The sequence below is a fragment of the Corvus brachyrhynchos genome, unplaced genomic scaffold (assembly GCF_000691975.1).
Source record: "Corvus brachyrhynchos isolate BGI_N302 unplaced genomic scaffold, ASM69197v1 scaffold95, whole genome shotgun sequence".
Taxonomy (NCBI): Eukaryota; Metazoa; Chordata; class Aves; order Passeriformes; family Corvidae; genus Corvus; species Corvus brachyrhynchos.
Genome location: NW_008238347.1, coordinates 1,625,435 through 1,638,744, shown reverse-complemented (window position 1 = coordinate 1,638,744; position 13,310 = coordinate 1,625,435). Strand labels below are relative to the sequence as shown.

The following is a 13,310-nucleotide window of genomic DNA, read 5'->3' as shown; positions in this document are numbered from 1 at the left end:
CTCCAAGCCCAGCCCTCCGGGAGTGTGGGTATCCCCGCAGCCCCTCCTCGGCTCCCGGCGCTGAGCTCCAGAGCTGGGCTGCGGGGCTTCTGGCCCTTGAGCACCCACATAGCCGCCGGTGCTGCCATAACCCCAGTGCCGTGGGTGGTAAACCGTAGGGGGGCCATTTCTCTTTTCGTTCCTTGTTACTCAGTTGTCTCGATGGTTCGGCTGTTTTCTTTGGTGTGTTTCCAGAATTAGAATTATTTTTTAAAGAAAAATTTAGTGGCTAAATGTTTTTTTCAGGAGAGACAGAAAGAGAGGCCACTCTTAGCTATCTGCCATGGCCATGCCCCTGTCACCATGACCAAGTGTGAGCTGCATGAAGCTGAATAGGCACTATTTTCCCTCCTCATTTCAGGTCCTGGAGTCTTTACACCCAGCACTGGATTGATAAATGTAAGCACAACTTGTCCCTGCAGCTTCTACCTCTGCAGGTGCAGCATGTACTGTCAGCAGCACTGTTTGTGTTCATTTCCCCATGTGTGTTCTGTTCTGCTGTCACATTTCATGTTGAACAGGAGGCCTGAGGTGCTGCTCCTGCCATTGAACCTTCTGAAGCATTGCTTTGCTTTCAGATGAGAAGGATGAGGGAAGGTGTGGGTTGACTTGTGATTCAAGTCTGAAAATATACTATGAAACCCGTGTAATTTGGGTCATAAACATGCTGGAGAAAGTTTGTGAAATGGCTTCAATGAGAATTTAAAAATAAGCTAAAGCAGAGGTAGTCACAGATTTTGCTCAGCTTTATCCTGCAGCAACACCTATAGCAAGGCAGAACTTTGTGGTTCAAGTGGGACAACAAGCTCAGATTGCTGAGCTACTTTAGAAGAATTTTCAGCATCTTTTGGTGAAGTTGTTTGCCAGACACTTAAATGAACTCCATGTGTCTGGCCTAGCACCAGCAGCTCTGACCTTCCCAGCTGGCCTCACACTGAAAGGTGAGAAGCGGGGATCAGCTCGCTCTGCTGCAGCTCTTGGAATCTGTCCAGGCACCACTTGGAGAACAGTTTCTGGTTGATGACAGGTCTTGTAGCAGCTCTCCTACCTGTGTTTTGAAAGGAGGGAAAATACGACAACTGTCTTCATGACCAAACCAGAGCAGTGTTGTGTGTCCATTATGAACTCCTTCCTAGAGCCAAGGAACCAGACTGGCTCCCAGGATCACCAGCATTCAGTTAAAGTGAGCAGGTGCCTGTTGGGCATGTCTGGGAGCCCTGTTTACAGGGAATAGCAGTTCCTGATTAGCTGGCAGCATTGTTTTCGTGGCTGGCTTAGTGCACACCTGAGGAGGAGCATTGCTGTCCACTTGTCTGGAAGGTGCTCCACGTCTGTCCATTTGGAATCTGTATCAATAGCACGCTGGATCCCAGAGGATGCTGGGTGTTTCTGCACAACTCTGCTCCTCAGGGTTGTCAATGGAATGATGGAAATAGCAATTGTCCAGCTAACCAAGGGGTCCTAATATTATCCTGGAATCATCATTATTTGTCTCACAGTATTGGCACACAACTAAAGAATATTTGCCGTACACTTAACTTATTAAAACCAACAACTTATCCTGTAATTAGGACCAGACCAGGTTTCTCCAAGCCCCATCCAACCTGGCCTTGAACACTTCCAGGGGTGCAGCAGCCACAGCTTCTCTGGGCAGCCTGGTGGCCTCACCACCCTCACAGGAAAAAATTTCTTCCCAATGTCAAATCTCGTTACCTAATTTTTCTTAAGTTTTACTATTTTCATGTGTGTGAGAAAGATAATATAGTATGGTGTTTGGGAATCTACAGCTGAAGGATAAGGAAATGTTATTTTGACACTGAGAGATTAGGAGAGAAGTGAACTGGCTGTTTAACGGTTACTGGATGGGGAAGAATTAGTCAGTGTTTGTAGCAGCTCTGGTGAGCCCAATGCCTTAGTCACAAGAGCTGTGAACTGAGGCTGGTGGGTGATAAGACATGACAAAGAGTTCACAAGTCTAAGTGAGGAACTGTGTGTCAAACCCTTGTTGCTGGAGGTGTTTGGTTAATGGGACTGTCCTGCCTTTCCTGTCCCCAGCAGATTTTGCACAGGAACAAATAAACCACAATTAGCAACGTGTGCTGGGCGTGCAGCAGAGCTGCAGTGTGGTGGTGGTGTGCAGTGTGGGTGGCTGCAGAGCTACTCTGGGCGATCAGAGCAGTGATAAGGCCACAGAGGATGAGCAGCTCATTCTACAGAATGTGAGAGGTGTGCTGAAAATGTCAGACTGGTCAGCCCTGCTGTACTGGTCATACACCTGTGCCCAGGGACCGAGCTTGTCACCTGTGATATCTGTGAAATGGAAACTGCTGAGGGAGCCTCATCAGCAAGAAACTCAGTGCACACACATCACCTTACAACTCTGAGTTTCATGAAAACAGTGAGAGGTGTTCCAACGCCTTGCTTAATTTTTACCAGGATAACTGAAATTAACTTATTGGATTAGTTTAATTAATTTGTTAGGGTGCAAACGAATTTACAGAATAGAATTTCCAATACTGAAGTGCCAAGTTATGCCTGCACCTGCCTTGCCTGGAAAAAACACTTGGTTTGAGTTCATTTCAGAGCTGCAGAATGAATTTGATGTGAACTGATCTGGTTTGTCTTGCAGTGACGCCTAGGCATGTGTTGTATAAATTTCACCCAGCACTTGAGTTTGCAAGGGTTAAAGTTCTTGGAGCAAGGAAATACATTTTCTTCCAAATCAGCCTTTCAGCACTCAGATGCAAAGGCTGTGCTTCCTGGGACATACCTACAGAGGAGCCTGGGCTTCAGGAGCAGAAAAACACAAGTGGTGCTCCTTGCAGCAGCCCAGGTTTTTAAAGCGTTAAGGAGTGCTGAGATCCCTAAACATGCAAGGCCATCATGGAAAAGCTGGAGGATAGGAAGATCTCATATCCAGGATATGTCATCCTAAGAAACCTACATTGAAGAAAACATTTTAAGTGAGACAGTTGATCTTTTTCAGTGTCTGGATTTTGCTTCAGGCCATCTCAACTTTTACTTTGGACGGAAATGGATCACAATCCAAATTAAATATCATGACTACTCCAAATCCTTGGCAGCAGCATAGCAGAGTCCCATGTGAGCTGCCACATGTCATTCCAGATGTGTTGGTGCTGACAGCAGCAGCCTGTCTGCATCAATGATGTGCAGCCAGGGCCTCTCTGATGTCCCTCATCCAAAGACCATCCAGGCTTTAGGCCACAGCAGCAGCATCCCACCAGCACAGTGTTGGGTCCAGTGGAATGATCTGGGTGTTTCACAGTTTCCCTGGGCTCTGGGTTCCCCTGTTCCCAAGTGCCATCATGTCTTGCAGGCTGATGGGAAGGATGAGGCTGTCAGGGTGTTCAGGGTCCTGCCAGCAGAAAGCCCAGAGTGCCAGGTGGAAAAAGCAAGTGTCCTCCATTCAAGACATCCTGCACTTACTTCATTAGGAGAGAAACTCTTATATTCACTCATTTGTTTGAGGTGGTTTGTGGAGACTTTATGAGTTAAACCTCAGGGCAAACAGAGTTGATTACCTGAAATGTCCTTAGATAGAAGGAAGCATTTCAGCCATCCTGGAAGTGCTGCTTTGGAATGGCTGAGAAGGAACCACAGCGATGCTGCCAATTCAGACCGTGAGGGGGGAAAGCATGAATGGATCAGCAGTCCTGACTTCAGGTAGCATCGGGACTCTGAGAACAGTCAGCATGCTGGTTTTTCTGTGAACTGCCAGGCAACTGCAAATGACTTTTTTGTACCCTGAAGCAGCAGCCTGCTGCACCACGCTGCTGCCTCCAGTCTGTGCTGTGGTGGTAGCTCTGTGGCTCCCACCTGGATTCAGTACAAGTCTGTCCTGCTTGGGCTTTTCCCTTTGGCTCAGCACTGCACGAGCCTTTTTTAGTTTCTGGCAAGTCACAAATATGTAACATTTCCCAGCTGCCTTTCTGTCCTTGTACTAGCATGCTACACTGCAGGACAGGGCAGGATTAGCTCTTGGTTGTGGTGACAGAACATTTTAGATCCAAATTCATGGACAGCAAAACCACATTTTCTTGTGGATCTGAAGAAAATCACACACTTGTGTAGGAATGAGTGGCTTTCCATATTCTGCCTATTTAGTCACAGTTCTTTTGAAATACATATGAAGGTAGGAAGTGAGTATTTCTGGGATAACCACCTTGCCTTCACTAGATATACTTGAGGCTCACCTCAAGGTTATCCTGGGCTCAGTGTGAGTCGAGAAGAGACTCAAGAAATTGTAGTCTTTGGCTCTTTTTACATCTCTCCCTACATTCTTAAAGCACCCTCCTCTGGTGAGCTGTCTGAGCTCTCATATCAGAGATCACACAGCTCTGCCTTCATGGAAACATGTGCTGCAGAGAATGAGGGTGGGGCTGGACATGGGCCTGGCACATGGGTTGCACTGAATGGCCACACTGGGTGCGTGGCTGTTAAAGGTCAGTTCTGATAGGAGGAAGGATACTTCCTGCTTCCCTTGAGGAAAATGATAGTAGATGGTAATAGGACTGGATTTAATTGGATCGGGCTTGTTTTGTTGGGAATGGAAAGTGAAACAATACCAGTTAGGGAATCTCAGAAATAAGATGGGGTTTGATCAGTGGTTCCAAGGTAATTTCTTTTCTTCAAAGTTAATGTCAAACATTGAATTCTGCTTCCTAAACGTTTTTCCTTTCTTCCTACCATAAGCAGTCCTGCCAAAACCTGTGACCTGAAGAAGGAGCTGAGCTGCTCTGGCTATGGTTTATGGGCTCAGTAATGCACAAGTACAAGAATTTAGAAGAATTTGGAGAAGGTAAATTTGATATCTATCAATGCCAAATCCATCTCAGAGGCCTTGTAACCACTGACCTCAGAGAGGAAATTTTCAGAAATACAGAGTAGAGTTTGAGACTTCAAGAATGTTGTCTTGAAGCCATGTTTGATGCCCCAAGGGACTGCTTCCTGGTTCCAGAGGTTGCTTTTAAAAATATCGTTTTGTATTGCAATATGTGCACAGCGGACTGAAATCAAAAATTTGCCCTTCCAAAGTAAAAATGCTGTGAGCAGTATAGAAAGCTTATCAGGGAAAGATGCGTGTGATGGTGCCAGGCTCTTCCCTCCTATGACCTCTTGAAGAAGGTTCTGCTTTCAGGGGACTGTGGGCAAGGCTATACCACTTCTTCCTCAGTGGTATTCCAGCTGCATCCTCTCTGGTACTGGAGTTACTTCCTCTTGTGCTACTCTTGTGCTTCCTCACTGCTACTCAGAAGGTTGCCAGGGATTTACTACAGGAGTGAGGGTTAGTGTGGGGAATTGTTCAGATCACCTTTTAACCTACAGCATCTGCTTCTGACCCGACACTCAAGTTTACTTTGAGACAACTTAGTAAAGAGACGATTCCTACACACATAATTAAACAAAAAATCAGGCAAAGATTAAGTAGTTTACAATTCAGGATTTTTCATGGGATTTTAACCTCAACTGGTGCTGGCAAGGTCTGAATGAAGTGTGGGTAGACAGCCTGTGGTGTGAACTGCAGTCAGACAGGGCTAATGGGGTCTAGTCCTTTGTGCTGCCTCAGTGGCCTGTGTGGGGAAGGGAAGAGGTTGCACAGTTCAGGATTTCTTCCTCTTCCAGCCAGAGATAGAACTTTATGGTCTTGAATCTGCTTTGGCAGCCAGGACACTGGGATTGCTCACAGTGCTGGTAGAGCTGTCATGAGATTTAAGGAATGGAAAACTAATAAACCCTACAGTCTTTTTTAACAGATCTGGAAACACAATTCAGAAGGGGAGGGGAATATATAATCTCATGGTGGCCCTGCAATGTGCATCGTTGTATTTTTCTGTTACACCTGATTAGCTCCTACCTGAGTCCAAAAGGCCACTGGTGCTAAGAATGTACAGCCTTGCGAAGCTACCACGGGCACTGCTAAGCATTTTCAGAGTCTGCAGCTGTGTTTTACTAATGTCTTTGATCTGAAGCTTTGTTTTCCTAACAGCTAATTTATCAGTGAGCAAATTGAAGCTTTTGCATATTAACAGACGTGCCAAGTATCACTTAGGGGCCAGAACAGAGGCTAATGGAATTATAAAGTCTCTCCTCCACACCCAAAAAACTCCCCCTCTTATGAAGTCTATTTAATTATTTTCTAGGATGGAATGTACAAGATGCATAGTGTATTGCAGTATCAAAAGAGTTCAGTTAATTTACCTCCGTTAACCTCTGTGTGACCCTGCTCTGGGGACTGGAGGATCTGTCACTCCTCTCGCTGTTGGCCCAACATCTGTCGTGTTAAACCACATGTTCAGAGGATGCATTAAGTGCTCAGCACTCCTGCTATTGCTGATATTTTGAGGGAGAAAAAATCAGTTTCAGGCCCTTTTCTCTAGAACCTGGGTTCTGTGTTCCAAGCAGTGGCACACAAGTGCTGTAACCTCTTTCATTCCAAGCCAGCGTAACCAGCACCTGTCAGTGAGATTGCCTGTACACAAGAGCTGCTGTTCAGACCTTTGTTCCTGGCTAGTCAGTTATTTCCAGCTAATCGTTAGTCATTGCTGTGGGAGGAGCAGCAGAATTATTGTAGTGCTTAACAGACCACAGTGATATGTGAGGTGCTGTGTGTCTGGGCATGAACATCACTGTGTCCTGTGCACAGCAGCTTGTATGGTGCAGGGAGGCTCTGCTGGATGTACTGGGAAATCCCAACTCCCTAAACAGCAGAAGCTTGGCAGAAATTGGAGTGACCTTTGTGCCAATGACTCTGTTGGGAATTTTCTTAGCCTGCATATAACCTGTATGGGCATTGCAGCTGGATATGGCTGCGGACAGCTCAGCTGAATTGTCAGCTAATTTCTTCAAATATGTCCTGCAGAGAAGATTTAAGTTATGTTACTGAAGGGAAATCCTTCTGTTGGGAATATTTGAAAGAAGACTGGCACACACACACTTAAAAAGACATTTTTGGGGAGCCTGGGGTTTTGGGTTTTATTTAAAAAAGTCTGATCTACTAGTAAAAGCTCATTTCTATTAAACATGCTTTTAAGTGGGAAGCCTGCACTGTTTCTTACCACGTGAAACAAACGGTTTGATCACCTCCTTAAAGTCTATTCTGCAAAAAAATGCACTTTTGGAATCCTATCCCTGTGCTTGGGATTTCAAAGCGGGAGAGCTGCTCAGAGCGCCTGTCGAGGGAGTGGGGGAGTGTGTGGACAGGAAACTGTCTCCATGTGAGTCACTCTGGAAGGGGGTTTCCCTAAATGAAGTGACTTAATCTTAGGTATTTTCTGTGACGCTGTGTAACAATAGGCAGAAACTAGCTCTAGCATGTGCAGTGCAAGATCTATCTACATCCATCTGTGCCGCTTACTGGGGTGTGGTAAGGACTTAATTCAGTCCAGTGAACTGAGTTCATGGCTTTCAGGGTTAATTTCACCTCTAGAAGCATAAGCATGCACAAATCTGAAATCTCATTTAAAAAGTACATTTCAAAAGAAAGTATCACCTGGACAGTGAGAGGTCTGAGTGCTGCAGTTGTGTGAGAGAGAGAACAGAACTAGGTGAGAATAGCATGCAGTGGAAGGACTTACTTGAGAGTCACATCCCATCTACGTTAACTCAGCATCCCATTTGTCTGAGATCGCTGTGTGACAAAAGTCATCTTTACAAATAATTTTTCAAGGTGTTTGTACATCAAGGCTAGTGAAAGCAGTTTCATAATTCAGGTGATCCTTCCACCTGTGCCTCACTCTTCTTCTAAAATAAATTATTATGTGGAGAGAATACTTGACTGCTGCACATGAAAGGACAATGGGAAGAGAGTAAGAAGTGGAAAATGGTTTCTGTGCCTCCCCCTGGCTTGGGAATGTGAGGAGGAAGAAAAAAGACGTGAGGATCTGAGAAGTCAAAATGGCAACACTGCAAGGAATTTCTGGTTTGCATCTAGACACAGTGACAAAAGGAACTGGGCAGAGCTTTAGCTGGCTTTGGGGCTGCTGCCAGGCTCCTGAAAAATTCTGAATATGTTCTTAAAAAGGTTCAGTATCTCCACCCCCATTTTAAAGATAGATAGGGAAATGATCATTTAAATAATAAAAAAAGGTAGTATCTTGCTTTTATAAACACCACCACCCCTCTCACATCTGAGTGATTTTGGAATCTGCTTGTGTTGTGAGTTTGAATGTGCCTGTGGCAGTGGGACTCCTGTTCCCTCCTATCACTGCTGTGGTGACAACACGAGGGCTCTGCAGCTGTGCTCCGCTTGTGCTCCGCTTGTGCTCCGCTTGTGTAATGGCTTTGGAAATGCTGGCTGAAACCAACTGAAAACCTAAAGGAAGGATTCAGACCTTGGTTGTCTCCTCTTGAGCCCTTGATGGTACCTGGGATGGGGACAGCGTGTCCAAGAGCGGGCACCTGGGACAGGTGCTGCTGGAGCACTGTGGGGAGGGCAGGAGGACATGGCCCCTCTGAACATGGGCTCGGGAGCTGCCCGCCAGATGGGACCTGCCCACAGGCCCAGCTGGAAAACTTCTGGAGCAGGGAAGGAAAATCTGTGACTTTTTTCCCATTCTCTCTCCTTCCCTCTCTGCCATGTTTGTTCAACATGCTGGCAATTGTGCTTGAATCTGTGGCTTGACTCATCACACATGCCTTGCCACAAACCCTCCTCTCCCTCCCCTCCAGCCCCGAAGGCTTGAGGGACCTTTTATCAGCCAGGTCTGAGATCAGTGCTGGCATGGGGAAGGTGCCTGCTTGCAGGTCCTTCTCTCCTGGAAGTGCTGTGCAGGGAGCATCAAGGTGAGAAGCGACAATGTGCAAGCATTGCATTTCCTGCTACCTGTCCTGCCAAACCCAGCATCTCCTTCAGGCCTCTGGGCTTGCACAGCTCACGCAGGGACTCACAGGGAATTGCATAAGGTTCATAGTGCAGCAAGTGGACAGCCCTTCCTCTGCTAGGAAAAGGAGTAATCCTGGATAATGTGTCTGCTTAGTGCTACACCTTCATCCTAAGTAATTTTAAAAGGATGATGTCAGTAAGATGAAAACTCAGATTTGATAATTAAGTTTCCATTCTAAACCCACAGACCCCAACAGGGTTTTGTGAAGCACCACTGATCTGTATTAATTCTTCATACAGTTACATGCTCTTCTGGGCCAGAGACAACCCGCTGCACGTTATGGTTTAATTTCTGGGTATTACTGTGTTGTGATGAATGTTCTGTCTGAGCAGATATCTGACTGATTCCTTAACAGATTCTGCAGCACTGGGTTTTTCAGAGGCTGAGAGGAGATGCCTTCCAAGTTACACAGTGTTGAACTCAATCTGTGAAGTCAGCCACGGGGAATCCAGGCTTCCCTTGAAACCCAGCTCTTTGGCATTAAATCACAGAGATATTTTAAAGCAAAACTGGGAACATTGTGCAACTCTGCAGAGAGCAGAGTCCAGAAAAAACTCCAGGTTTAAATTTTCTCACTGTTTTTCTGCTATTTAGTGACTTGTTTGTTCTATATCCATGACTACATGGCTGCTAGGAGCAGACTTTTATCATCAGATGTGGCTTATATGAAATACTTCAGCCATGGCAATAATTAGAGGATCATCAGTCTCCTGGGCTGTGGATGCCAATCCTCTGGCTAGGTGCTCCTGCTCTCTAGACCTGCCCCTCCAGCATGCCTCACCCTGGCCTGGAGGGAATCCCTTCAGCAGGGACAGGGATTTAACTGAGCTGCAAAACAGTGACGTGAGAGAACCAAGGCTTGTAATTTTGGAATTCTGAAACATGATGATCTTTAAACTCATTTCATAGGAGGGGAAGATAACCCTTTGTTGGAATGAATCCAACTTAGCACTGACATGAGTCACTCACCCAAATTCCTACCTGCAAGATTTTGGGTTGGAGGGTGTGGGACTCCCTCCACAGCGTTGAACCCATTAGCTCTGTGCGTTCATTGCTCCTGTGGTGGGCCTTGGCAGCCAGCTCTGCTTGTGATGTGTCAGGTGTGTTGTGTGTAAGGCCTGTGATACACAGCCTCCAGGGGACCAACAGTATGTGGTTTGTGGCTCCTCCCTGAGGATGACAGTATTCAGTCAGTTCAATCAGTTGTGCATTATTTTGCAGGGTAAATCAGTAGGTGGAAGGGAGTGTTAGGGAGGTGCCAGTTGTCCCAAATTCTTGGTTTTCCTTACCTGGCAATTTCCCAGTGGTTTCATGTCATAGTAGAGTGTGGAGGTGTCAGTCACTGTCTCTGCTGACCTGGTTCTTCTTTTTTGACTTGGATGTGCTGTGAGCTGGAGCTGTTTTGGATGAGAAGAGACAGTTGAGGGAACAGGGAGCAACAACTCATGCCCCTGTTCCAACCTGAACCACACTCACACAGCAAACCATTTGTGGATTAGTGGGATTCAGTTTAGTGCGAACTATGTCAGAGCAAAGCTCTTGCAGTGTTGGGGCTGAGTTTTTGTAGCAGTTTTGAAGCATTTGCAGGAGTGTTTCATGCTGTTCCCCCATGATCTTGCTCAAGCTGATTATGAAACAGTGACCTTGTGGGTGGTTTGCTCAGGAAATGGGGCTCCCTCTGCTCTGGCCCAGCTCCCTGCGCATGCAGTAGCTTCCCCGTGAGGCTGCAGCAGGCTCTGGTGCTGGTGTCAGCTCAATTTCCTCCTCTTAAGCACACGCCAAGGGCTAGATGTCAAACACTGGCAATGAAACAGCTCTTAGAAGAACCCAGAGCAGGAGTGCAACAGGACACGGGAGGGATGCCAAGGCTACAGAAACAGGAGACAGTAACTGCCCGGATGGTGCTTGGGCAGGACTGCAGTGTCCAACACTGGTTCCCTCGGTCCAGCAGAAGGGAAGGAGCTCTTAATGCTTAATTTCTGTAAATATTTCTGGGCTATCTGCACTTCTGCCTGGGGAAAAACTAGCCAAACCCCAGACAGAAAGAGAAGGAGATGAGCAAACCTGCTGGGAGATCTCATGGAGCCCAGGTCATACTGCTTGGGAACAGGAGGTTTGGGACTGGTTTGTAAAGAATGGGGGATCCAGGCCTTCAGCCAGAGACTGACAAGAGCTCTGCAAGTAGCTGTTTTGAGTTGAGAGAGTGAAAGGATGGAAAAATAATATCCTGAATGCAGGTAAATCAGCATCTTGTGATAAGATGAAATGCAGGCTTATATCTACAACTTGGCTGGCATTTGATGTGTCCTACAGAAAGTCAGACTGTGAGCATTGGAGAAGCACGAGCTTCCTCGGAAACTATGCTGTGTCCTTTGGACTAACTAAATTACAATTAAAACAACAGCAGCTCAGGATTTTGCTCGCTTTTGACATTTGAGACTTTACCATGCTCTTGGATTATATTTTTCAGAATTTTTCTCTGTAGCTTTGAGGCAGGGGAGCTTAATTAAAACCTGAAATGAAAGGTTGTTCCAGCCTTTATTTCAAATTAAAATCCCCCACAACGTGTTGCCTCTCATACAAGTACTGGCTGTGAGTCCCTGGGAGCAAGAAGGCTGCGTTGTTTGTATTACAGTTGATGTTGCCAGTTAGATCTGACAGTGTTTTGCACCAATTCTGGGCACACGGACAGCTGGCACAGTTCAGCTGAGTTCCTGTTTTACACATGTGTTTTGCTCTGCTCCTCAAATCTGGGAGCTGCTGGATCCAGCTGCATCCCTGCAATGCCAGTGCTTTGGAACGGGAGCCCCATAATGCAGGGTCATGTCCTCACTGGAGAGAAGCTGTGAGAGCTTACAGGTGTCACACCTCTGCAGAGCTGCACACCCAGAGCCTCTGGAATCCTGTTGCAGGGAGTCACAGTCACCACTGCAGGGAGTCAGGGTCACTGCTGCAGGGAGCCAAGGTCACTGCCTTGTCTTCTGGCAGTGAAATGAATAAAAAGGCCCATCTGGCTCTTTGAGAAGGTGAAACCCCAAACATGTGGGCTGTGCTTCTGCTTTGCCTTTGGAGATGACTGACTCAAGCTTTTGCTTGGTATTTTCAGGTCAGCGCCTTCATTCCTAGTTGTGTTTTGGAGACCCCTCAGGATATGAAATTTTCCCTTCTGGAGCAGTGTACTCCTGAGAGGTCTGTGCCTCAGGGACCCACACTAGGCACATACCCCAGTACCTCTCAGGTCAGAGATCCTTTAACTTGCGTGAGTTACAAGCTGCAGCCCATTTTGGCAGGTTCAGTGACAGCCAGAGCAGCATAGAGAGCTGGGTGCTGTGCTGCTCACAGTGCCAACGGGAGAAAGAGGACGGAGAGGAGGGCTGGGAGGCAGCAGGGCAGTGCAAGCCTCGCAGCAGTGCTGTGACCATGGGTTGCTGAAGCCCAGCATGAAGCCATGGTGACTGTCCACTGGCTCAGCAGCTCAGCCCAACTCAGGGCTTGCTCAGGTTCATCTCAAGCTGTGCCTCCTCAGCTTTGCTTCTGTCCCTGGCTGTCTGATCACCACAGTTCTGCCTCAGCTTTCCCCTCCTTGCAGCACCACTGTTCTCATGTTAGGAGGGTCGGCTTTTTCCTTCAGACTGAAACTCACAGGTATTAGAAGTCCGCAGTAATTTTTAAAATATTTTCTAGTATTATTAAACCAGTAGCTTGTCTCAAACAATATACTTTTTATTGTCTTGACAAAATATCTTTTGTCCTCATTTCCTTCTCAAGGCATTTGCATCTAAGTACATTTAAGCATCTATGGATCTGTATACATTTAAATAATAGCTAATGGATATTCCACTGTCACTGTAAACCAGATTTTTCTTACTGCAGTGATTAGGGGAGGAAAAGAAAATGTATCATGATGATTGGCACATGTGAAACCAGTGCCAAATCAGTGCCAACACAAATTAGTGCAGCTTTTTTTTCTGGAAAGCAATCGTGGCTATACTTAGAATATGCTGGGACATTCCTGATCCTGTCTAAAGGGAAGGATTCACGTGCAGCTCACTGAGTGTCCAGGAGGAGCTGGCCCATCCCAGCAGCGGAGTTTGGATGCACAGCTCTGCTGGGCAGACCCGCAGTGCCTTGGGGGGCTGCAGGAGCAGACCTTGGGCCACGAACAGCTGCTGCTCCGCCACCTCCACATTTCACAGGGCTGTGAGAGCAGCACAGTCAATACAGCATGAACTTAAAAAGAGGGGAAGGAGAAATCAAACATCAGGGTGTAGCTGAACAATAGCAGGGCTGCTATTTCTGTTGAGGCTCTTGGAGCCTCCCTGACAATTTCCCCCCAGTGGCTGGGGCTCCACCAACCACACGGCCGTT

The 13,310-nt window shown here is 46.7% G+C and overlaps 1 protein-coding gene across 1 annotated transcript in view; it reads right to left on the bottom strand.

The window, feature by feature from the left end:
• THUMPD3 (THUMP domain containing 3) overlaps positions 1-13,310 on the bottom strand; it is a 69,181-nt gene that overhangs the window by 6,076 nt on the left and 49,795 nt on the right. The window lies entirely within an intron of this gene.